The following is a 26,156-nucleotide window of genomic DNA, read 5'->3' as shown; positions in this document are numbered from 1 at the left end:
GCTGGTGTGTCTGCAGCAATCATGCCACCCATTTAATTTCCATAAATTAATTGAGTATGTGTGTTTCATGAGCACGAGGAAGAGTTGTTACTCTGTTTTTAATGGATTTACAAGATAACCTGATGCTATGCTGTTTGTTTACTGTAGCAGCTTTATGGTGTTTTGTACCAGTAAATGGGCCTCCATCGGCAGATCTGTGTCTGGAATAAAGATGTTTGCAAATCGAGGGTGTAAGCAACCTGCCTCATCCGATTAACAACTATTCCTGAAAACTCACAGGGAATCTCAGCTTGCTCATTTGAGTTTTATTCCCACTTTTCTCACATAGGAATATTTAGAGTTGAAATTTTTAGAAAATGAAAACATTACTGGAGGCTTAAATTGTAATGAGAACCCAATACATAGAACAAACTCATGCGCAACCGCTTCCTTCGTAAAAGTTGTAGTAGCATTTATGCTGTACCAGGGAAAATCCCGACAAGAAGTGCTGGTTTTGAAATTTGCAAGAAAAATGGCCAAGTTTTTTAAACACCTTTTTATTCTTTCAGTTGTTTTTATTGAATGGTTAAAAAATGTTGTTCTCATTTCTTAGAAGTTCTAAATTTTAGCATGCTCTTTGTTGAGGCACTTGGTGTTGGTGCCGTCTGGCTTCTGAAGTGGAGGGTGGTGGTTATTCATAGGGAGGAGCTGAATTAGATATGATTAGAACCCAAGATGTGACCGAGCCGCTCTCCACCAGGCACACTGTGTGGCAGGTCTGCAGGTGTCTTAGATAAGAACCGCAATGCCTGGCCTCTTACAGCGGTGAGGAGGGAAGGAACCTGGGTTTTCCTCCCAGGATGCTGGGAAGCTACTGCAGGGTTTGTGTTTGTTTGAGACAGGGTCTCACTCTGTCATCCAGGCTGGAGTGCAGTGGCATGATCATGGCTCACTGCTATGGGAGTGGGGAGGATTGGGTGTGTGGCGTTAGAAGCTCTCTCTGGCTGCTGAGAGAGGAAAGGATTAGCTGGGAAGAGTGGCAGAAGGGACCAGTTAGGGACTGCTGCCATAACTGGGGAGAGAGTACAGTCATGGGGAAATGAAGGATGTGGACAGACCTGGGAGGTAGAATCTTCTGATGTTGGTGGGATGGGATGGTGGAGTGGGAGAAAGGGAGAGATCAAGGGTGACCCCCCTCAGTTTCTAGATAGAGAAACACGGTGACCACTCATGCCATTTACTGGAATGGGGAAGTTAGTGGGGGGTGGGGAGAACAGGTCTTTTATGGGCAGAGGAAAGGAATGCATGAAAAATTATAAGGGTCTCACCAATTCTTGTTGGTGTCTCTAAACAGATATAAGCGTTGCTCATCCACAGTTTTCCAATTCTGTTTTAGATGCTTGAATCTGAACTAGGAGAATCACTTGGGTAATTTTATCTGCTTAATATTTGAAAAGTAATTAAGCCAGCATGTATTCTACATACGGACGCACACGCTCCTCAAGGCACTGGGTCAGCAGGCAATGAAGAAGCGCAGATGTGATCCTTGGCCTTGAAAAGCTTTTACTCTAATTAGGGAGGCAAGGTATATCTACATGAAACCATCAACTAATTATCACTTGTAATTATCTAGAAAATTCTTAAGACAACCTATAATTAAGCATAATGTAACGTGAATTGTGTATGAGATGCTGCAAGCACGGATACACAGGAGAATTTCTGGCACAAGGATGAAGCCAAGGAAGGTCTCTTGGAGAAGTTGAGTCTTGACTTGGACTTTGAAGGAAGTGTCATTATTGCCTTGTAGAGAAGACAAGGAGCATAAGGCCAGTGGGTGAAGAAGCGGGGAGGGCAGGAAAGGGAATGAATGAAGCCACGGAGGGAGGGCCAGCAGCTCTCAGGGCGGTAATGATAAGACTAATGGTGCAGTCATTAGTCTGCCAGTTGTTGAATGCCTATCAATACCAGGCACTTTGGAGGGAGCTTTGCAATAGTTACCTTAAATTCAACTATTCAAATAATGTTGCAAGATAAGTATCCCTATTTTACATATAAGAGAAACAAAGCAGGGTGTGGGGGAGCAGAGGAGAGGTATTAGGGAGGGAAGGGGGAGGAGGGCAGGGTGACCCAAGTGTGCCCTGGGGCCTGAGATGCCTGTCACTGGCTGGCATGGGCAAGGTGCCATTTCCCGCACTGCACCTCATCCTCAATACCAACACTTCTGACTGCATCAGACAGCACCCTTCTTGCCCCTATTTGTCCCCTCATTCTGTGGGTCTCATTTAGGGTATGTGGCTGCCCTGCAGGGTGGACATTCTTATTCAACGGGGAGAGGTATGTTCAGCTGGTCTGGGTACACAGACGTGCTCAACACCTATGCTTTCCCTTTCCCTTTCCTTCTGTGAGGCTTTGTCTTTTGCTGAGGATGGATGAGGCCACGTTCTGAGCTTTTCCTGTGTTCGTTTAGAGCCAAAGGCAGGAACTACATTGATTCTGTGGTCCTCACAGCACACTGCTTTGCATACAGTGGGCATGCCATAAATATTTACGGAGTGATTGATTGGGCTAGGTTAGTGTTCCTGGACACGAAAAGCAAGGAGATGAATTTGAGACTTTGTCCATGGAGAAACTGTAGGACTTGATGAATACTTTTATAGTGAGATTATATCGGTTTCCTCTTCTTTCTTTATCAGCTTTTGTGAATGGGCTGAATGTGAATTTCGACATTAAAATTTAATTTGTTAAACTCAGAAGCAAAGGCTCAGATCAGCTGCTTTGGCTGGAAGTCCTCAGGCCTGGGGCCGTCATCTGGCTCTGGCTTGAGTCTCACTAACAGGACGCCTTATTGACAGTGGCTCTGGCTGTCACCTGATTAACAGCTCTGACTCCATAAACTGGCAGGTGAAAGCACTGGAATGAACCTGGGAAGGCTGAGAGTGATGGTAATGACAGTCTGTGAGTGGCCAGTGATGCAAGCGTAATCCTAAGGATTAATTATTTTGATTGTCGAATTACCTCTTGTGCAGATTTGCCATTTTCAGAAGCGTGCAGAGCTCACCTGTTCAGTAACCGCGCCACTTCCTGGTTCCTACCACAGGCCGGCTAGGGAAGTGGGGGCTCCCCGCCAGAACATTGCCTCCCCTTCATCACAGCACCAGTCGCTGGTGTTGGCTACGGCACCTCAGGTGCTCCATCCAGCAGCCCTCCAGGCAGGTACTGTCACTGTCCCCTCTCACCAGGGAGGAAACCCAGGCCTCTCCCTTGGCTCCTCTGCTACCTGAGCCTTGACCCTCAACATCCACCCCCGGCCACTGTCGTCTCCCTGTGCACTCTGGAGTCACCTTCCTGCCAAGAACCCCAGTGACCTCCTCCCCAGCCTTGTCCTGCACCATCTCAACTCGCTAAGTTCCAGCCACCTTGCCCTTCTTTACTCCAAAGACCTCAGGGCATTTCACCGCCTGCCCAGCCTGCTCTCTGCCCTTTCCCTTCAGCCATCACCGGGAAAGCAGGAAAGCGGAAAAGCGGGAAGGAGGAGCCTCCCTGATCAGCAGCACAGCCAGTTCTGGAATTGGGGAATGATTCTGACTTGGAGGCAGATTCCTCCTCTGTTTTGGGTCAGACATTAGACAAAGAAGAGGAAGCACTGTTTCTTGTCCATTCAATCCATTTGGTGAGTGCCTTGTGTGGAAGGCTGTGTTCTACCTACTGGGACTATTGCAGTGAACTAAGCAAAACCCTTGGCCTCATGCGGTTTACAGTCTAGGGCATGAATAAATCACTTTACTATGGGACAAATAGGCGCTGAGAGTTGGGAAGGGAAGACCAGCAGGTGAGGTGCTTGGGAGTGGCCAGGAGCTGGGTGATGTTAGAGGAGACAGGCGTGAATGGGGACCCAGAAGGGAGGAGGGGTGCTTTGCATAAGACATTCCAGGCAAGGCACATCCTGGGAGCACAGGCCTGGCTTGTTCTTGGAGCAGCAAGGAAGGCTGTGGGAAGGGAAGGCAGGGAGGGGAGGATACAAGGAGATAAGATATTATAGCAGGGGAGGGTCCTGGAGGTCAGGATGGGGTGGGAAGCCACCGGAGGGCTTTAGGCAGGGGAGTCACCTTTTAGGTTTGAAAAGTTTGCCCTGGCACTTGAAAGGCAGAAGCAAGGAGACTGAGGTGCTACTGCAATGGTCCAGGCACAGATGGTGGCGCTGGGACCAGGCTGTGTCATTGTAGGTACAGAAGTGGCAGGACAGGAGATGTGGTCTGGGGAACAGCTGATGGATTGGATGTGGGCACAGGAAGAGAGGCGTCAAGGATGAAAGGATGGTTACTTCAGGATCACGGATGGTTGGATCGGGCACCTCGCCCTGTGAAAACATGACTTCTTAGAGAACGCACCAGCCCCTGTGCCCTGAGTCGGGTCTGGTCACATATTCTGAAAGAAGCGTGCCTTTCCCTCAGGGCACTTATCTCAGTGTCTGGGTATGGATAGGACAGGTAGTGTGAGCAGGTGACCAAGTCTCTCCAATGGGGGCTCCGCGAGTGAGGGGCCCGCTGTTGCTGCTGCTGCTGCACTGTCATTACCAGCCGTCATGTCCCTTGTGCTTCGCATGCAATAAGGCCGCAACAGATGCTTTGAGTGAATGAATGAAGGGGGCTTAGAGAGGGGGCTTGGGAAACATGCCCAAGGTGCTGAGGTGGCGAGTGGCTTTTGACCCCACTCTTAGCCCCAGGAGCTTTCATCCCTGCCCACCCCATTCTCTGATGACATCTGGGGCGACAGCAGCAGCGGGATTTCCGCGGTGATGGCTTGTTGCTTGTGTGACTTGTTTGCTCCTCCTTTCAGGAAACCTGCGGTTCACATTCTGTGCTCAGTGAAGGTTGAAGCCTCAATTAGAGCTGGGTTTCGGCATATTCATGGAACCCCTGTTCCCTCTGCTCTCTCCTCTGTGCCCTGTTAGAGAAGCCATCCAGCCCTGGCAAAGACTCTGTCTTTCCTCTCTCTTTCTCCTCCCCACCAGGAGGGCAGGTCAGCAGCCCCTTTGGGGGAATGGACACTTGTTAGGAATGAAGGGTCCTGCCAAAGGCGAAGGTGACAGTGAAGGTGAAGGTGAAGGTGATACTGAAGGTGAAGGTGACAGTGAAGGTGATGGTGAAGGTGATGGCGAAGGTGAAGGTGATGGTGAAGATGATGGTGAAGGTGAAGGTGACGGTGACAGTGACAGTGATGGTGATGGTGAAGGTGATGGCGAAGGTGAAGGTAACGGTGACGGTAATGGTGACAGTGAAGGTGATGGTGAAGGTGACGGTGAAGGTGATAGTGAAGGTAAAGGTGACAGTAAAGGTGAAGGTGAAGGTGATGGTAAAGGTGAAGGTGATGGTGAAGGTGAAGGTGACAGTAAAGGTGATGGTGAAGGTGACAGTAAAGGTAAAGGTGATGGTGAGGGTGAAGGTGTCAGTGAAAGTGATGGTGATAGTGAAGGTGAAGGTGACAGTGAAGGTGAAGGTGATGGTGAGGCAAAGGTGAAGGTGACAGTGACAGTAAAGGTGAAAGTGACGGTGAAGGTGATGGTGATGGTGAAGGTGAAGTTGAAGGTGATGGTGAAGGTGGCGGTGACAGTGATGGTGAAGGTGAAGTTGAAGGTGATGATGAAGGTGATGGTGAAGGCGAAGTTGAAGGTGACAGCGAAGGTGAAGGTGAAGGTGAAGTTGAAGGTGATGGTGAAGGTGAAGGTGACAGTAAAGGTGACGGTGATGGTGATGGTGAAGGTGAAGGTGTCAGTGAAGGTGAAGGTGGCAAGCAGGTCGGAACACAGCCTCGGGGCAGGGCTGGGTCATAGTCCCACAGTGCAGAGAATTCAGGGGGAGGCTGAAGGCAAGGTGGGGACCCGTGACCTTGTGGTGAAGGCGTGTCTGCAGGCAGATAAACACCAGCCACTGCAAGGGCGAGCGGGACAGTTTGAGGGTTGGCACAGGCCTGGGCTCCAGGCAGAGAGAGGAAAGAAGTCAGCCCTGTTGGTTAGGGCTCTGCAGAGGCCAGACACACAGAGGGAGTCTTCCTCTAGGAGCTTCAGTGATAGCTTCTCCTGGCAGCAGAGTTTGCAAAGCCCCTGAAGCCAGAGCATGCCAGTCAGATGAATTTCCTGGGAAACGATTCAACAATAGGGGAGCCCTCCCAACCCACAGGCCCGCAGCTGTGAGAGGTGACCCAGAAAACCATGAGCCACATCCATGATAGTGGGATGGACACCATCAGGATGGGTGCTGTGTGGGCACAGCCCTGGAACTTCCAAAGCAGTGATGCTGTCCTGGGGGTCTCAGGCATTTTGGGGTGCAGAAGCCTTTCCTGGGAAGTGCCTGCTTCAAGTACGTGCACCCAGGTCCGCCGTCCTGTCTAGGAAGTAGACCAGCACACACAGGTGACACAGTCCCCACCCTTGGCTGTGGAGCGTTGGAGGACTGGTTCTTGCCCAGGGTCACTGCGTCTCTCTGCTGCTCCCATGGCACCTCTTGTGCAAGCTTGGCCTCAGCTCTAATTGTCAGCTCAGCTCAAGGCCACGCCTGGATATCAAACCTTTAATGCCCGACAAGAGCTGGAAGCAAAGAATGGGGCTTTATGTGGCTTGGGGTGTCCTTGTTTGTAAAGAAGAGTGGTCTTTCCTGCAGGAGCCCTGCAGGGCCTGGCTTGGCTCTGACTTTTGATCAACCTTAGCCATTTTGCTTCCTCAGCTTAAGCCTTCATTGCTTCAACTCTAAAATGAACGGGTTGGACTTGATCACCTCTGAGATCCCTTTAAGGTCCCTACATTCTGAAATGCTGAGGTCAGAGCCCCTGGGATGTCACTAACATGCAGTTGACTGTGAAGTGCTGGACCCTCCCTGGGAACCGTTTGACACAAAGACGGGAGACCAGCCGTCCCTGGATGCCTCTCCCTCCTCCGACCTTCCCCTGTACCCTCTGACACTCTTCTCTGCCACCACCCTCCCTGCGGGCTCTGCATGCCTTCTGCCTAGACATCCGAATGGCGGGATAGTAATGATCTCTGGTCTGGAGGGGTAGACAGGTCATTTGTTCTGATTTCCACTTGAAAGATGGTTTATCTGAGGTTTAGAAAGGGCAGCCAGGAAACAACATGTGGCCTGGACTGCAGGGCTCCGGAAGCTCTTTCCAAACTGTGAAAGACGCCGAGGACTGTGAGCAGATTTTTACAAAGCGGAACATGACTGACTTTCTTTACTTGTAGATCATGGCCACTTTGAGAGCACCCATTCTTGTAAAATCCTTTGTTCCAGTGCAGTTCACTTTGTTTCATTAAGGAAGTTTACAAGGAAATAAGTTTTTAAAAATCTAATAAATACAAAGGGAGACAATGGTAAATTGCATTTTATGGGCTCTAGGGTCTCAAATCCATTTCATTTCCTGAATGCATAATTCCAAATCCGTTTCATATCCTGAATTCATAGTCTACATTTAAAAAGTGCCAGGGACAGTCAAACCAACAGGCAAATAATGAAATGCTCATTGATACCCTGAAAGTCTCTTCTTGTCTCGGCCCCCGAAGACTGCGTTTTCCTCTCCCATGGCCCCCTAAAAATCATGTAGCTTAGATTTGGTATCTCAGCTTTTCTTGACAGCTGTGTTATGCCACTACATGGGGCTAGAGCCTCCCATGGTGCCTTTTTGGGATTTTTTTTTTTCATTTCAAAATGGATGCAGAAAAAGTATACCCCAAGGAGATTTATAGTTTTTTGGGTTTTTTTTTTTGCAAACTCCTTCCCCTCAAAGCTTCCATCTGTAGATTCCTCACCAAGCACTGATGAGATGCAAAATTCTATTTTTTTGAAGAATTTAAATAAGCTATAATTTTGTTGTCCTATGTAACTATGAGATTTTTTTTAAAGCAGTCTAAAATGGGAGTAGAATACAAGCCTTCTGCATTTCCTGTTTCATTCATTTAACAAATATTTCTGCTGTACGTGCACTGGGTGAGCATGATGAGCAATAAAAATGTTAACTGGGCCCATTTCTGCCCTAGAGTTCCTTGAAGCCAGAAAGGCCTGTCATGTGTCATAGATGCCTATAATCCCAGCCAGCCAGTGGCTGCTGCCTCTAAGGACAGACTTTGCACAGCATCAGAGACCTCAGAAGCAGGAAAGCAAGCCCAGAGAGGCGTGAGGGAAGGAGGTCATTGGATGGGCATGGGAGGGTACATGACATTTCATCAGAAGATGGCAGGAAAGAGCAGCATTCATAAAGGCAGAGCAGGAGGATGGTGGTGCCAAGCAGTTTTGGCAAATGTTGAGAAGTTTGGGCTGATTTTTTTTTTTTTTTTTTTTTGAGATAGGGTCTTGCTCCGTCACCCAGGCTGGAGTGCAGTGGTGTAATCTTAGCTTACTGCAACCTCCGCCTCCCGGCTTCAAGTGATCCTCCCACCTAACCCCATGACTGCGTACCTGGGACTACAGGCATGCGCCACCACACCTGGGTACTTTTTGTATTTTTGGTAGAGATGGGATTTCAACATGTTGGCCAGGCTGGTCTCAAATTCCTAGGCTCAAGTGATCTGGCTGCCTTGGCCTCCCAAAGTGCTGGGATTATAGGTGTGAGCCACTGCAGCTGGCCTTGGGTTGATGATTATATTTAAATGTACTTTTGGTCATAAAGCACATTTCTTTACATACTTTGTACCCACTTCCACATGTTTTGTGGCCAGGAATGCCTGTTCTCCTGATAAAGCAGATTCCTCCTCTTGTCATATTCTTTCTTGGAGCCCAGAGTCACAAACCAGTAGCCAGCAACCTCTGTGACTGCCGGCTGTATCTCCCCAGGGTGGTTCTGAGATGGGAGGTCGAGTGAAGCACAATAGTCCCACCAGTTCACTAGGACTGTCTTTAGGGTTTCTGTGCATAGGCCTCATGTGGCCTGCTGGGTATGGGGTGGAAGTGTTCCGTTGAGGGCTGGTCCTCTCCCACATTGGAGAAGAAGTCACCCTGCCATGCTATTTTAGGTTGAATTCTGTTCCCCAAAAAGATATGTTGGAGTCCTAACCCCCCAGGACCTCAGAATGTGACCTTATTTGGACATTGGTTCTTTACAGAGGTAATTAAATTAAAATGTATTTATATGGGTAGACCCTAATCAGATATGACTAGTGCCCTTATCAAAAGAGGACATTTGGACATAGATGGACATGCACAAAGGGAAGATGATGTGAAGACCCATAGGGAAAAGATGAGCATGTGCCTGGGGTGATGCACCCACAAGCCAACAATGCCAGGAATTGCTGGCAAGGAAGGACCCTCCCCTACAGTTTAAGATAGAACATGGACCTGCCACCACCTTAAATTTGGACTTCCAGCCTCCAGAACTGTCAGACCCTATATTTCGGTTGTTTTCAGTCACCCAGTTTGAGGCACTGGTTATGGCGGCCCTAGGAATTCAATACACACGCCGACCTGCATGAATCGCCCAAGGACTTCCTTTGACACAGGTCTCAGCAGCCATAAGGCATTTCCTCCACCAGTTCCTCTTGTTCTCCTCTTCCTCTCTGCTTTTCCTGTAAACACAGTCACATGAAACACTGTGTGTGAGTAGAGGTAGGGTGGTGTAACAAAGCCAAGATCCCAGCCAGCATGAGTGGGTGCATTAGGGAAAGGGAAGGAGCTGCAAGACGACGGTCCAGGGGTCTGCTTGGAGTAGCATTGGATAAGGGAGGAAATGAAAGGTGAAATAAAAAACTTGATGATTTGGAACAGCAAAGCTCTTTGATTTTGAGAATTATTCCTCACTTTGGACAGTGACTATGGTGACTGTAATGAGGGAAATGGGAAAGAATTTCCATTTTAAGAAAAATTGTGGGTTCCATTACCAACATGATTAACTTCAGGGATTGGAAAAGGTGGAGCTTTGAGGGGCTTTCTGGAAATTCCATAGTTATGATAGTTTGAAAGGTATAGTTTTGGAAACATGGTGGAATATGGCATTCATGGATTAGGATGAAAAGTTTTTACTCTTCTGTGAGTATTCCCGAAGGGCCATGATATAGACAAAGTAATAGTTGTTATAACGTTACCTCATGTGGGACATGGTAAGGATTATGTGGAATTTTGCATGTAATGTGTATACCCCAGTGTGAACCCCACAAGGAAGGAGTTATGAGGATTAGGCTCTGATAGGCCCATGGCAGCCCAGCACCTCCGTCCCATTTACAGGATGAATTTGGGGATGTGACAGTCTGAGATCTGTGCAGAGCTCACGATGAAATCCACCAGAAGATATCTGCCAAGGAGAAGCAGCATCTGAGCATATTGTTCATAAATTATAGGATCAGTGAATTAGTTCTGGCTTTCAAGCCAACACCCTCATTTTCACCAGATGAGGAGCCTGTATCTCAGTGACTTGCCCAATCATACTACTAAAGATAGTGAGTCAGAACCAGAGTCCAATTTCTACCATCCTGATCAACAAACATTTTCAAGTAATTACCATGAGGCTAGCACCAGGAAACAGACTTTCTCTCTTCTCATAGCCTATAACCTAATCAAAGAGATAACGCCAATATCTCAGTATTGTTTGATGAAGCCAGTAAGGGCATCAGGAGGCACAGGGGCTTTCCATAATCCCTTAACATGGAAAAACCCTGCTTTTCTTCATCTGGAACCTGGAATAATATTTGTCTTGCCTCCTGAACTTGTTACATGAAAATGCTTTGAAAACTAAAATGATGCACTATGAATGGAGGACATGTTAGCAATAAAGAGCCAGAGGGGCTGGGTGCAGTGGCTCATGCCTGTAATTCCAGCACTTTGGGAGGCTTCGGTGGGCAGATTTCTTGAGGCCAGGAGTTTGACACCAGCCTGGGCAACAGAGTGAGACTACATCTCACAAAAAAAAAAAATCAGAGAAGTGAGAGGCAGATGTAGACTTGGAGAGTGGAAGGTAGAGCACAGCCCTTACAGTGGATATAATTTTGACATTTGTGGCTGAGGAGAGTGTCCAGGAAGAATGAATATGATGAGCAGAGGTGGGAAAGTGTAAATTGGGGAAAGAGAATATTGATCAGATTGATGAGTTTGGCTGATATGGTGAGTTACTGTGTATCTTTCAGCTGGTATTTGGAGGCAAGTCCAAGTCAGTGATTCAAGGGATTTGGTGCAGAACAGTAGGTACTGTTACAGATATTACCATTGCACAGATTATTATTTGTGGAAGGTATTTGAAATAAACATGATCTCTTCAGTATCTTAGTAAACATCTGTCCCATTGAGCAGGGAGAAAGCATATTTTTGAAACAGATGTTAGCACCTTATTCATACTCTCTCTTGTCCTACTTTATTTCTTTTCATATACAAAAGTTAAAATAGAAAACAGCAAACTCAGATAAAGGTGGTAGTATATCCAGAGAATAGTGCAAAAACATCTGTCAAGCTAAACTTGGGACTTTATTCATAGGTTAAAGCCGCCTATGGTTGTTATCTGTATTTCCGTTGCATTGAGTTCAGTGGCTGTTATGCAGGGACAGCTGAGCAGATTTTGACCTCCTGTGCTTAATATTAATTTGATTCATATGGGTTCTTAATAGCTGTGGTGAAGTGGAACTGTGTTTGACACTAATTTTGTTTGTGGTTAGATGATGTATTCAGTTCTGAAACTTGAAGAGAAAAAAAGTAGAAAATGCTGATAACCTGCCCAGTTTTAATCCCATTTGCCCCCTGTAGTTCATAAAACTCTTGTAGCTAAACTTCCACTGGGGATCAGACAACACTTTTGGTGTGTAGGCACTACTGTTTCATCCTTTGCTATGGAGCTGTGTTTTAGTCTGTTTAGGCTGGCAAAATACCCTAGATTGGGTGGCTTAAACAACAGACTTCTTGAAGTTCTGGAGGCTGGAAAGTCCAAGATCAAGAGTCCAACAGATGAGGTATCTTGTGAGGGTGGCTTCCTGGTTTGCTGGTGGTGCTTTCTCCTTGTGTCCTCGTGTGGCTGAGGGAGCCAGCCCCAGGCCCTTTCTCTTCTTCTAAGGACACTAATTCCATCATGGGGCCCCACACTCATGATCTCATTTAACGTGTGTCACCTCTCAAAGCCCCCCACCCTGATATCATCCCATTGGAAGTTAGGGTTTCAACATATATATGAATTTTGGGGAACTCATTCACTCCATAGCAAATAGCATTTGGTTTAAGACCATCAGTCCAGAACCTGCCTCACCAAAAGGGTTTCGTTCCTGCCATTCCCTGTGGACTTCTTTACAAGGGATGCTCCTGGGATGACGGCAACATGACGATGGTGCTCCATGTCACAGGATGAGCGAGTTTTTGCTACTTGGATCACCCTACACATATAGACAACCACCTGCTTTTCATAATGATCTAAAATATTTCACTTGAAGAAGTAGGGATGTGTTTGAATTGTATAACTCTTAGGTCTTCAGCTCACAGGAGAAAAATCGATTTATTGATTGATTCATTCATTCATTCAGTGAATATTTGCTGAGGACTGAGGAATATTCTAGGTGCTAAATAATTTAGCCATGAATGAGACAAAATCCCTGCCTTCAAGGGAATTATGTTCTGGTAGGGATGCCTGACAATGAGGAAGTCTACAAATATATGTATAACATAATATCAGATTATTATGACTGATAGAAGAAAATTAAGAAGGGTGAGGCAGTAGACCATGACTTGGGGAGATGAGGCTGTTTTAGCTGAGTTAGTCAGGGAAGGCATCTTTGAAGTGGTAACACTGAGGAGAAATCTGAAAGAAGGGATTGAGATTTGCCTATCTGAGGGAAGAGCATTCCAGGGAGAGGGAACAGCTAGTGCAAAGGCCTTGAGGTGGGGATGAACTTTGCATGTTTGAGGCATGGGAAGAAGATCAATGTCACTGGAGTGCAGTGGAGAACAACAGGGTGAGTGGGAGGAAGAGGATGCCAGGGAGAGAGCTAGGGGCCAGATCAGGTAGGGCCTTATAGACCATGGTGGGGACATTAGGTTTTGTTCTAACTGGAAGTCATTTTTAAAAGATTACTCTAGCTGCTGTGTAGAGAGTGGGATGTAAGGGGGCAGGAGAGGAAATGAGAAATTACAGAAGCCATCACAAGATTTCATTTGAAAGATGCAGGTGGACTTGGACCAGGGTTCATGATGGAAGAGATGGGAAGTAACTGGAATTAGGAGCATTTTGACAGTGACACGATTTGCCAATGGATGAATGTGGGGTGTGATTATCAGGGAAACAACTTTGCTTTTATTCTCCAGGTAGAGATGCTGTGGACCACAACCATGAACCCCCACCCATTGCCCAAGAGCAAACATGGTCCATCGTGGTGGAATCCATGGCCCTTTTATGAAAGTGAAGGATGGACAAAGCCTTTAAATGGCTTCCATCACTTAAAAGTTTAAAACATTTTAAACGTCATTCATTTTCCGTGAATAATAGCATCAAGATTTTGCTTGCTTTGTATCACCTTTTAAAACCCCTTTCTCAGTAACCTTTCAAAACCACAGCCAATGTTCCTTAGTTGGAAAAATTAAGTAGATTGCAATTTCCAGGAAGACAAGACCCATCGTCGTGGGCACGTTATGAAGTTCATTATTTAGCATATTGGAAAGATTGGATTTGTTTACAGTTTCTTCTGCTGGATGGTAATCCTAGACAGAATCAGCACAGTTAATGGTGAAAAAGAGACAAATAATGAAAATTCAGATTTTTCTCTTCTCATTTCTGGTAGTTCAGATTTTAGATAATTTTCTTTTAGAAACAATACCCTGTTGGCTGGACTCATTTTGGATTTCTGGTTTCCTTTTGTTCTGTCATTATTTTTTCCTTCCTTCCTCCCTCCAAGTCTGTTTATCACATTTTTCCCCTGTAAAAAATAATTTGACATACTTTATATGGTTTCTAAATTTGTCTAAGACAACTATGCAATTGTTTAGGGTACTTTTGTAAAAAAAACAATGTACAGAATTAAAATAATGTGATTTGGGGGAAGTGTCAACTATTTCTTGGTCTTTTTCCAAGAACAATTATTCCAGGAATCTGTTCTACTCTAAATTAGCTGTATCTTTCTTATTCTTTAAGATTGCATTTACAGCTTGTGATTAGATATATTTCATAGCACTGAAATTTAAGCTTTGATATTAAAACAATGTCAGCTCTTGTTTTGTATCCATGAACATGCAAAGTTATTAAAAAGTGAATTTATGTTCAGAGAGCTCTTGCATTTCTAAAGTTAATATTGTTTTATTTTGGAATGTACTGACAAGACTAGCACTCCTGTTGCTGATTTTCTCATGCAATGGCCATGAATTTTGCATTTTACTGGTTCATGGAGCTGGTAGTTTGTAACAGAGAATCAATGGTTAGTTTTATGTTGAATCTGATTTGGTAAGATTGTTGTTCTCCAGCTACATCGTTATTGCTCAGATTCTCTATTGTTAAGAATATAATTTAATGATGCTTCACTTTTCCTAAAGAGGAAAACTATTTCAGCTTCTTCAGGACACAGGACTGTGTTTTAGTCTGGAAGGATTCTAAGGCGAAGACTCAGCCTTTGACCACACATGGCCACCATGGAGGTAGGTCTTCATGCACTCCCCCAATGGCATTAACACCACAGACATTTATAAAGCACTTACGATGTATTCTCATAATCTACCCAACAGTCTTGAAGTGTTCTTCTTGCTGCGATTGAGAAGGCAATTGAATCTCAGAGACAGTAGATGTCTTTCTCAGGGCCCACAGGAGTAACCAGCAGGACCAGTGGTCACATCTGGTGGAAAGGAGGCTGCAAAGTACAGGACAGTATAACACCTTCCTTTAAGATATGCACAGCCTAGAAGGGAAAACAAAGAACATCATAATAGAAACAGCAAGAATACCATTGCATGTAAGCAAGGACACCATGACCGGATGCAAGCCAAAAGTGTCCCCATACATGTTGAGAGAGAGTGGATGACAGAGCAGTCAGGCAGTGGCTGTGGCAGCAGTAGTCAGGAGATTTCTCCACATTGAGTGGAATTTAATTAGTAGCATCTATTCTGAATGATCCTGTTCAAGGGTTTTCAAAGCCTGCCTTGGAAAGAAAGTCCATGCTCAGCAACCCCAAATTTCTGAGTCTCGTCCCTGCTACCTGATCCCCACATCACACTACTCACCTACTCCTGCCTGGAGATGATGAGGAATCTCAGGCTCATCTATACACATCCACCTGTTGCTGTTGCCCAGCTGCCCACACATGCTAGTAATGCTACTCATGGCTCATAGCTTTTGTTGTGTTTGTTTTTGTTGTGTTTTGTTTTGTTTGTTTGTTTTTGAGACAGGGTCTTGCTCTGTTGCCCAGGCTGGAGTGCAGTGGTGTGATCTTGGCTCACTGCAACCTCTGCCTCCCAGGTTCAAGCGATTCTCCTGGCTCAGCCTGCCGAGTAGCTTGGATTACAGGTGCCCATCACCATGCCCAGCTAATTTTTGTTTTTTTTTTTTTTTTTTGAGATGGAGTCTCGCTCTGCCGCCCAGGCTGGAGTGCAGTGGCCGGATCTCAGCTCACTGCAAGCTCCGCCTCCTGGGTTTATGCCATTCTCCTGCCTCAGCCTCCCGAGTAGCTGGGACTACAGGCGCCCGCCACCTCGCCCGGCTAGTTTTTTGTATTTTTTAGTAGAGACGGGGTTTCACCGTGTTAGCCAGGATGGTCTCGATTCCTGACCTCGTGATCCACCCGTCTCGGCCTCCCAAAGTGCTGGGATTACAGGCTTGAGCCACCGTGCCCGGCCAATTTTTGTATTTTTAATAGAGATGGGGTTTCACTATATTGCCCAGGCTGGTCTCGAGTTCCTGTCCTCAAGTGATCAACTTGCCTTGGCCTCCCAAAGTACTGGAATTACAGGCATGAGCCACTGTGCCTGGCCATTTTTGTTTTTAAACCACACAACTTGTATCAGGATGCTCTTGGTTGAAGTAACAGAAAGCCAGGTTCAAATTGCCTGAAGCAGCAAAGCAACATACTGATTTGCCTAAATTGGCAATACCCAGAGATAGCAGGCTCCATGTTGGTCTGTGTGACAGTTGAGCAGTGTGATTGGGGACTCCAGTGGTTCTCATCTGTCTGCTTAGCCCTCCACACGGGCCACTTTCCTCTCTGATTGCTTCTCCTCATGGGCCCAGGATGGCTGCCAGAAGCAGGTGGGTCCGTGTGCTTCCTCTTTCACATCCAGTGTCAGACACATCCTGGCTTCCCATTGCTGCTTGTGAGAGGAAGGAAGGATTTTTCAAGATGCTTCTACTAATCCTCTCTTTTTTTGTCTTTAGACAGATTTGGTTTACATCTCCAGTCTTGAACTTTCAAGAGATGTGGGATTCCCTTAGACTACACATGCTCTCCTTTTGAGTTGAGTTCCAATCTCCAAGCCACAGGCTGCTGTTTAATGGGGGTGGAGTTGAGTGATTGCAGCGTCAGCCACAGTGCCCATTACACAAAGACAAGTAATCATTCAGAGTCACCTACTGTCTCCTGATGTGTCTTGATTTTCGTCCTCCTAATGAATTTTGGGTTAATGAATAGTGTGATACACAGTATGATGAAATGAATTGCCTAAAATTATTAGGAGCCAGGTGGTAGGCAATCTAAAAACATGAAAACATGCTCAGCCTCATTAGTAATCGGGAAAATGTAAATTAGGATCACAGTGACATGCTTTTTACTCCCACTAAGTTGGCAAAAATTAAGAAGTCTGACATTACCAAGCGTTGGCAATGATGTGTATGAGGAAACAGGATCACTCATATACGGCTTGTGGGAGTATAATTTGGTGCCACCACTTTGGATAAAAAGCTGGTTTTATCTTATAAAGCAGAATGCACATCTACCCTCTGACTCAACAATTCCATTTGTAAGTATATATACTAGAAAAAACTTTGCAATTTCTTGAGGAGCTATGTTTGAGATTGTTCATGATGATACTGTTCACAATAGCAAAAAACTGGAAACAATATAAATGTTCAAGAACAAGAGAACAAATAAATGCACCATGGGAGATTCATACAGTGGAGTATTATCCAGCAGTGGAAAGCAGAGAAACTGCAGCTACATGCAGCAACACGGGCATTTATTTATTTTATTTCATTTTTTTTTTTTTGAGACAGAGTCTCACTCTTGTCACCCAGGCTGGAGTGCAATGGTTCAATCTCAGCTCACTGCAGCCTCCGGCTCCTGGGTTCAAACAATTCTCCTGCCTCAGCCTCCCAAGTAGCTGGGATTATAGGCACCCGCCACCACACCCAGCTGATTTTTGTATTTTTAGTAGAAATGGGGTTTCACCATGTTGGCCAGGCTGGTCTTGAACTCCTGACCTCAGGTGATCCACCTGCCTCGGCCTCCCAAAGTACCGGGGTTACAGGCGTGAGCCACTGCGCCCGGCCTACATGGGCGTATCTTAGAAACTTATTGTCAACAAAAAAATTTGCTAAAGACTACATCATGCAGTAAAATACCATGTTTGTTTGGTTTTTTTTGTTGTTGTTGTTTGTTGTGGTGGTGGTGATTTTTTTTTTTTTTTTTGAGACTGAGTCTCACTCCGTTGCCCAGGCTGGAGTGCAGTGGCACAGTCTCAGCTCATTGCAACCTTCACCTCCTGGGTTCAAGTGATTCTGCTGCCCCAGCCTCTGGAGCAACTGGGATTACAGGTGTGCACCCCCGCCCCTGGCTGATTTTGTATTTTTAGTAGAGACAGGGTTTAACCATGTTGGCCAGGCTGGACTCGAACTCCTGATCTCAAGTGATCCATCCACCTCAGCCTCCCAAAGTGTTGGGATTATAGTCGTGAGCCACCACACCCAGCCAATGCCATGTTGATAAAACTCAAAAGCAAGCATATTCAAGCAATAAATTGTTCAGAGACATCCATGGATGGTAAAACTATGTTTAAAAGCAAGGACCATTTCCTAGGGAGGGAGTAGTCTGGAAGGTAAGATCCAGGAAGAGCACAAAGTTATCTCCAGTGATATTGGTAATGGGATCTAGTCTTTAGTTGGGTGGTAGGATTGGAAGTGTTGTTTCACTTGAGGGTTTCATAACTTTCTATCTATTCGTATAAAATACTACATAATAATCTTTAAAGTATAGGCTCACTGAGTTCTTAAGAAAATATGACTGAGTGCAGTAGAGTGGCAGAGTAAGAGGAAACCATGCCTGCTGAATGAATTAATAATTTATGAGGGAACAAATCATCATGTGGTTGGGGGAACCAGAGGCTATAATCTATTTAGGCCAAAGTCTTTGATTAAAGGCTGTACCGTGAGCTATTAAAGCCCTGATGTCATTGTGACTTGGGGAAATGTTTGTTCATGGATAGGGAGGCAGGGATCAGAAGTTAAAAAAAAAATTGTTTAAATGAAGAATTAAATTGAGTCTTCATTTGTGTGTAGAAGTGTAAGCATTTCGTTTCTGTAGTGATCAGAGTTGATATTTGCCAGTAGCACATTTTCAGTGAATGATTTGGAAGGGCAAGAAAATTCCTTGGTTAGATGTAACTGAGTGCACCCAGGTGCTGAAACACTGAACAAATGAAGCTCAGTCAATGAGATCAGGGCCTGTTTGACTCAGAAATACAGCAGATGAGCTCTAGTGTAGATAGCACCTGTGCTTGGTAATTTGCACCTTTCATTAAAGTCTTCTCTAGGCACAGATCATCGGTGGGAAAACACTGTAGCTTGGTGGTTAAAGGCTTTTCCCACACTTAGTCTGGAATGGAATCTTCATGGTTAAATAGTAAGTTCTATTTCTGGTGTCATTTGTGTGACTCAGCACCATCTCATTATCCCTTTTTAGAAACATCCATGTGTCATTCACAACCTAAAACCCAGACTGAGTCCAGGGTTGAAGTCTCTGTCCAGACAGCAGTGACTACATTACACAATTGTTATTTTTGTCAACCTATCTCAGTTTCTTCATTAGGGAAATGAAAGGGTTAAACTGGACTATTTTTGAGGTCTCTTTCAGATGCAATATTCTGACTCTGGGAATCCATTTGCAAAGAGCTGGATGTTGGAGGGAGCCCTCTCCTGGGTCAGCATGAGGCTAATATTAGCTGCCTTCTTGCTCACACTGTTATTTGTGCGTGAGATGATGTGGACTTACCTAATCCCCTTCGAATGTTATTTTCCTGTTGCCTTAGGTATATTCTGGGTCCTCTCCCTGAACTATGCAAATTATGGTAAACTTAGCAATGAGAAGCTAGAATCTTCCAGAGTTCATTTATTAATTTGCTTCTGCTGTTGTATATTAGGTATACAGCTTAGGTGATGTGTGAAAAAGCCCATTAACTTTAGTGAGCCTTCACATGCTGACGATAGATATATTTCATATTGGTCCCTGGCGGAATGTTAATGTGAGCTATTGTCTATATCTAAAGAAAAACAACCCCTCAGGATATTAGCTAGTGGATACAACTGTGCTTGCATAAAACATCCTAAACATCCTAAACATCACTTCAACTCAGAGTGAATGTGGCCATTGATAAGTGGCACCTAGGACAGTAGAGTCTTTTTTTAATTTTTTTTTTATCAAAGTAACATATAGTTTAAAAGGCCAAATTGTGCTAAAAGATTTATAACCAAAACCAGCCATCTCCTGTGACCCTGCCCTGACTCTCAGTTTCAACTGTTTTTGGTATTCTAAGTAATATGTGTGTATTTCTCTCTTGGTTCATTCATGTTAGACATTATCTATGTATTTTTTATTCTCTTATGCTCTCCCTTCCTCTTTCTCCCTAATCCCTTCAGAATAGCTGCATCATAAATTTTTATTAAATCCATATCCAGATTTTTAAATTACTTTGCACATGTAAATATTGTTCACACCTGTGCCAGGTTGTACTATGAATATTTGCTTATAAAACATTTTATATTTCCCGCTTCTTTTTTTTTTTAGACAGAGTCTCACTCTGTTGCCCAGGCTGGAGTGTAGTGGTGTGATCTTGGCTCACTGCAACCTCAGCCTTCCAGGTTCAAGTGATTCTCATGTCTCAGCCTCCTGAGTAGCTGGGATTACAGGCACACCACCACACCCGGCTAATTTTTGTATTTTTAGTTGAGAAGGGGTTTTGCCATGTTGGCTACACTGGTCTCCAACTCCTGACCTCAAGTGATCCGCCCACCTCGGCTTCCCAAAGTGCTGGAATTTCGGGTGTAAGCCACTGTGCCCAGCCTCCTGACTTGTTTTTGTATTTGGACTTTTCCATATCTTCCAACAGCTCTGTAAAAATATGTCCATCCAATTACACCATTGTTGCTATTTTAGCTCTATCTGAGCCTCTTTCCCCTTGAGTTGGGCTGACCTGGGACACTGCTGTCACTCCAGAGTCTCCTGTCATGATCATCCTGAGGGTTTTCCTTGCCCCTCTTCTGGATGGGCATCCTCCTTGACAAGGAACATCCTTTCTGTTCCTGCATCCCAGATCTTCAGCTTCATCATTTTCCTTCCTGTTTTTGGTGGAAAACACTCTGTGACATCTTAAGGAAGTGATATCTTTTTGAGATTTTAAATATCTGAAAATATGTTTATTTCAATCTTACACTTGATTGATTGTCGAGTTGGGTATACAAATATGAATGGAAAATCATGCTCAATCAGAATTTTGAAGCAATGATTCCATTGTCTTCTAGCTTCCACATTTTCTATTCAGAAGTCCAGTGCCATATACTAAATATTTGAACCTGACCTTGCCCCACCATTCCTTTGCCTCTCTCAAAGCTTTTAGATGTTGTTCTTTATAGCTGGTGTTTTGGAGGTTTTGTTTTTTCAAATGATGATCAGTCATCGTGTTGGGCATCAATACCAGGGTGGTGGTGAGTCCTGTTGATGTGGAAACCTGGGTTTTTCATTTCTAGGAAATATCCTTCAATAATTTCCTCCCCATTATTATCGTTTGTCTGTTCTATCTGGAACTTCTTTTGTATCTGTAACTCTTTTATTTGGATATTGATGTCTTGTATTTTTTTCTTGAGACAGAGTCTTACTCTGTTGCCCAGGTTGGAGTGCAGTGGTGCAATCATGGCTCGTTGCTGCCTCAACCTCTGGGCTCAAGCAATCCTCCCACCTCAGCCTTCTGCGTAGTTGGGACTACAGGCATGTGCCACCATGCTTGAGTAATTTTTTATTTTATATTTTTTGTAGCGACAAGGTCTCACTATGTTGCCCAGGCTGGTCTTCAACTCCTGGGCTCAAGTGATCACATCCTCCTACCTCAGCCTTCCAAAGTGTTGGGATAAAAGTTGTGAGCACCACACCCAGCTGATGTCTTATATTGATCCTTTAATTTTCTTAGCTTTTGTATTGTCCATCTCTTGATCTTTTTGTTGCACTTTCTGGAAAATTTATTTAACTTTATCTTCTAATGTTTCAATGAATTTAAAAATTCATTTGTAATATTTTTCATTACCAAAAACTCCTTCTTGTTCTCTGTTCTTTTTTAGTGTCCTGTTCTTACTTTGTCTGATGATATAAATTATAGTTTCTTTGAAAAATAACAGCTAGCATTTATATACTAAAGGAGCAGGCACTGTTCTAAGTATTTTACATGTATTAACTCATTTGATCCTTGTAGCAACTCTTTGAAGCAGTACCACTGACCATTCTTACTTTACATATAGGAAAACTGAGACCCAGAGAAGTTAAGTGACTTGCCCGGGCTCCCACAGGTAGAACATGATAAGGCCAGGTGTCAAACCAGTCTGGCTTTAGATACCATGCCCTACCGTTAAGCAGTACTGCCTCTGTTCTCTGCATCATTTCTCTCCATCTCTCTCTCTCTCTCTTTTTTTTTTTTTGAGTTTCTCATGTCTTTGTTTTTGTGTTCCTCATATTGAAGGCTTTAAGGGTGAATTATTATTAAGCTGACTGCAGGCTCTGTTGGACTGAGTAGAGCCTTTTGACCACTGGGCTACCAGACTGCAGTGTGATTGGGTAGCTAGTCAGTTTTGTATTGGAGACCCCCAGTGATCACGAAGTCTTTTTTTCTAGGGCCCTTATGTTTTTCAAAATAAAGGTCCTCTAATCTCCTGCATTAAAGCTCAAGCTTGGCCATTGTTATTCTTAAACTGGGTGAGAGAAGGGGTCGGGGGTCTTTGTCCAGTGCACATATTTTTTACCCTATCTTCAGGTTGGTATTCCATCTCTGCCCTGTTCTGGTATCCCTGGGTGTAAGGCCTGTCAGTTTTAATTTTTTTCAGTGTATACTTTCCATCTTCTGCCCAGGAAAATCTAGATTTAGACTCCTTGAACAGACTTTCATGCACACGACCTGTTTTCAGTCCCTAAGCTTTCTAGGTCTTTCTGGGGGAACTGATGTGCCTGTTAGCCTTACCCTCTTTCCTTAACCCCGCACTCCATGCACTTCATTTTGACCTTCCTCGATTCATTAAGGAATTTATCATTCCTGCATCTGTTTTCACTTGCAGCTGCTTCCTCATCTTTGTGGTGGTATCTTTCATAATTTTATTCTCTTTATGCATGGCTATTCTAATTTCTGTATTAGACAATTATAACAGGAGGACCTGATCTCTTGTTTCTGGTTTCTTCTGAGTCTCATAAATCTTAGCTTTGCGTCCTTGGTGCTTGTTGATCTTTGATTGTGAGCTCATTGCTAGCTTTTTGTCTGTGGAAAATCCCACAGGCCTAAATTACAGATGCTAATGAATCTACTTATCAAAAATCTGTGGGATCAGCAGAACTTAGACCCCTTCAGCCTCACTTGATCTCCACACAGGAGGCCTAAGGTCAGCGACTCTGCCTTACAACTGGCCCAGGGCTCAATGTCTAAGCTTATGGTGTATCTATGCATTGGCATCAGCTGTCAGTGCAATCCTATCCTATGGTTTGCCCACCAGTAAGTGCTGTGGTTCTGCCCCTAATTCTTTTTTGCAGAGTCAGGAAGGCCTTGGAGATCTTCCCTACTTCTGAGAGTTCAGCGGTCATAGGTAGGCTGTGGCTGCTGTGCAGTGCAGAGCCCCTCAGAGCACTAGTGTGCTGATTCTGAGAACCAAAGGTCTTTGTGTGCCTTCCATTTTCATATGTTATTGCTTAGGGCAGTTCTACATGCCTCCTAATGTCACAGAACATGGAGCTTGGCTTTCAATTTCTTGTCTCCGTCCTATTTTGGGGGTAAATTGCAAAGGACATGGATACGGATAAAATCCGATCCATTTGCCCTGAGCTTCCTACTCTTCCAAGGCTTCCATTCCTCAGCGTACAAAGCCCTGCAGGCTCTTGACGCAAATCCACACACGGGTGCACTTTTGTGGCATTCATTTTCTATTGCTATTGTAACAAGTCACCACCACATGAATAGCTTAAAACAACACACATTTATTGACTCGCTGTTTCTGTGCATCAGAAGTCTGCAAACAGCAAGGCTCAGATGGCCCTGGGCTTAGGGCGTCACAAAGCTAAGGTCAAGATATCAGCAGAGCTGCCTTCCTTTCTGGAGGCCCTAGGGGAGAGCCCACTTCCAGGCTTATTGAGGTTTTAAGAAAATTTCAGTTCCATGTGGTTGGAGGACACAAGTTCCCATTTCTTCCCGGCTGCCGGCCAGGGGTTAACCTCAACTTCCAGAGGCCCCCTGCATTCCTTGGCTTGTGGATCCCTTCACTCCAGCAGCAGTGGGGAGAGTCTTCCCCATCTTAGAATCTCTGCCTCTCTCCTCCTGCCTTATCTCTCCAACACACTTCTTCCAATACCCCTCCATGCCCTTTTGTCTTCTGCCTCTGAGGACTGATGTGAGTACCCTGGGCCTACCTGGATGATCTAGGATGATGTCCCCATCTTACCATCCATTGAATAGTGATCTTAGGAGCATCTGCAGAGCCCCTTCCACAGCAGCATGCAGATGAGGAGCCCCAGGGAGACCTCTTCAGAATCCTGCCCGCCACATGTGTATACACATACTGAGTCATAACCACTTTGTGAGATACAACTTAACAAATATGTACACTCATAGTGAACTTAACTTTTTTAATGGGAACAACTTTATTGTCTCCATTTTAAAAATATGAAAACTGAGGCCCAGAGAAGTGAAGTGACTTTCCAAGGTCAGTTAGTAGGCGGCAGAGCTGGATTCACACCGGGCAGCCTGTCTCCAGATGCTCCCTCTCTGTTACTCGCCAAGATGCCCTGCAAGCCAAATGCCATCTCAAACACTGACAACAGGTGTATTCATATTTTGAAATTAATTAAACTGTGAGAGATAGGAGAGTTGAATGTGAAAAGTGCAAAACTGCCTATTGAAGCCCTTCAAGCTTTCTGGATATAAAGTGCTTTCCTTTTTATTCATAGGATTGGTTCCTAATCTTTAAAAAAATATAATGTTTGCAAACTGGGTACAAAGATTGAAAAGGAAGGCATGCTAGTTACTTGGCATGTAGCATGACTTCGAATTGACAGGTGGAGAATCTGAGGATAGAGCCTCATTGCCATGTCTCTTCCTGCAGCCTCCACTCTGCTCCCACTTCCCTCTCCTCTGTTAAATTCCCTACTTCATGGACGGGCACAGTGGCTCACGCCTGTAATCCCAGCACTTTAGGAGGCTAAGGCGGGTGGATCACCTGAAGTCAGGAGTTTGAGACCAGCCTGGCAAACATGGTGAAACCCTATCTCTACTAAAAAAAAACCCACAAAAATTAGCGGGGCATGATGAGTGGGCCTGTAATCGCAGCTACTCAGGAAGCTGAGGCAGGATAATCACTTGAACCCGGAGGCTGGAGGTTGCAGTGAGCCCAGATCATGCCAGTGCACTCCAGCCTAGGCGACAGCGTGAGACTCTGTCTCAAAGAAGAAAAAAAAATTCCCTACTTCAGCTGCTCACCTGCCACTACTTCCACCCCGTTTTCACTTCTCACAACTAAATCCCTGAAAATAATGCTCCAGATGCTCATTCATCCTCTCACTGACCCCTGCCACACAGGCCCCTCTGAAGGCAGCCTTCCATGCTCACTGCTCCATGAGGCCGTCCTGGTGTGGTCGTGGGTGAACTTGCCCACCCCACCCACTAGGCCATGTCTTACCAAGCCCCTCAGCACTGCATAGGTGGGGCACTGCCCTCTTCTGGAACTTTCTTTTCTCAACTTCTTCGCTGCTGCTCTTCCAGGGTCTCCCCCTACCTTCTGACCTCTCTTTCTCAGTCGCCTCTGCTTATTTTTCTTTCTCCACCTGCTTCCTCATTTGCAGTCTGCATAAGGAGAAGCAAACGCAGAGCTCTGGTGGGCAGAGAGGAAGTGCAGATGAGCGAGGTGGGAGGGGCCCCAGGTCCACGGCACGCCCCTTCCCAGCATGGGGCCTGTTCATTGCGCAGCTTTCCACCAGGCAGGCGCCCAGGGATGGCCACCGTCCCCGAGTTTCCAATGGTCTCTGCCTTGCTCAGACACCTCCCTCGCTTCAGCGGTTTCAATAACCATACTGGGGCTGCTTGCTGCCCATGTTTTTGCCATTTGCTTTTTTCGGCATTAAAAAAATGTATATGTTTGTTTTATCATAATTTACCTTTGTGGCTTAGAAATAAAATCATGGAAAGCAACTGTCTCCAACTCCACCCTAGCCAATCACAGCCTCTGCCTCAGAGCCAGAGCCTCTTCCTCTTCCTTAGTAGGCGTCTTCTCCGACTGGGCTTCTAAGGCTCTTTTGTGTGTGAGTTCCAGGGCCCTGCCGTGGGGGCAAAGAGGATGGAGTTGCTTACCCGCCATTTCCTCATGGCTGGCAGGGCTGCTTATTGCGAAGCTGAGACACAACTGTGGGGAGGGAAGCAGGAGAGAAATCGCCCGCACCAGGAATTTCTCTTTTGGTTTATTTGCTTCCTGGTTCCATTATCTGTAAACTATAGGCAATCATTCTGTTCAGAGTGGAGCATGGAGTAGGGTAAGTGGTGGTGAGAGTGCATGAGGAAACTTTTTTTTTTTTTTTGAGACAGAGTCTTGCTTTGTTGCCCAGGCTGCAGTGCAATTGGTGCGATCTCAGCTCAGTGCAACCTTCACCTCCTGGGTTCAAGCGATTCTCCTGCCTCAGCCTCCCAAGTAGCTGGGATTACAGGCATGTGCCACCACGCCCGGCTAATTTTTTTATTTTTAGTAGAGACGGGATTTCCCAATGTTGGTCAGGCTGGTCTCGAACTCCCGACCTCAGGTGATCTGCCCGCCTCAGCCTC

The 26,156-nt window shown here is 45.3% G+C and overlaps 1 protein-coding gene and 2 long non-coding RNA genes across 8 annotated transcripts in view; 1 reads left to right on the top strand and 2 right to left on the bottom strand.

The window, feature by feature from the left end:
* Window positions 1–26,156, top strand: part of ZDHHC14 (zinc finger DHHC-type palmitoyltransferase 14) — a 311,090-nt gene that overhangs the window by 111,064 nt on the left and 173,870 nt on the right. The window lies entirely within an intron of this gene.
* LOC117097237 lies at window positions 8,497–25,242 on the bottom strand. 4 transcript variants are annotated; one of them, XR_004442864.1, is made up of 3 exons: window positions 25,024–25,242; window positions 14,610–14,806; window positions 8,497–13,622 (listed from the first exon to the last, which is right to left on the bottom strand). It is a non-coding gene; the product is annotated as an uncharacterized LOC117097237 (long non-coding RNA). The 4 variants fall into 4 exon arrangements; XR_004442865.1 differs by having other exon boundaries at window positions 8,497–12,304; XR_004442866.1 differs by having other exon boundaries at window positions 8,497–10,248.
* On the bottom strand, window positions 21,756–25,017 carry LOC117097238. Its single transcript, XR_004442868.1, has 2 exons — window positions 24,825–25,017; window positions 21,756–24,133 (listed from the first exon to the last, which is right to left on the bottom strand). It is a non-coding gene; the product is annotated as an uncharacterized LOC117097238 (long non-coding RNA).

This window comes from Trachypithecus francoisi, unplaced genomic scaffold, assembly GCF_009764315.1.
Source record: "Trachypithecus francoisi isolate TF-2019V2 unplaced genomic scaffold, Tfra_2.0 Lachesis_group15, whole genome shotgun sequence".
Lineage (NCBI taxonomy): Eukaryota > Metazoa > Chordata > Mammalia > Primates > Cercopithecidae > Trachypithecus > Trachypithecus francoisi.
This window is presented reverse-complemented; position numbering and strand designations above follow the sequence as displayed.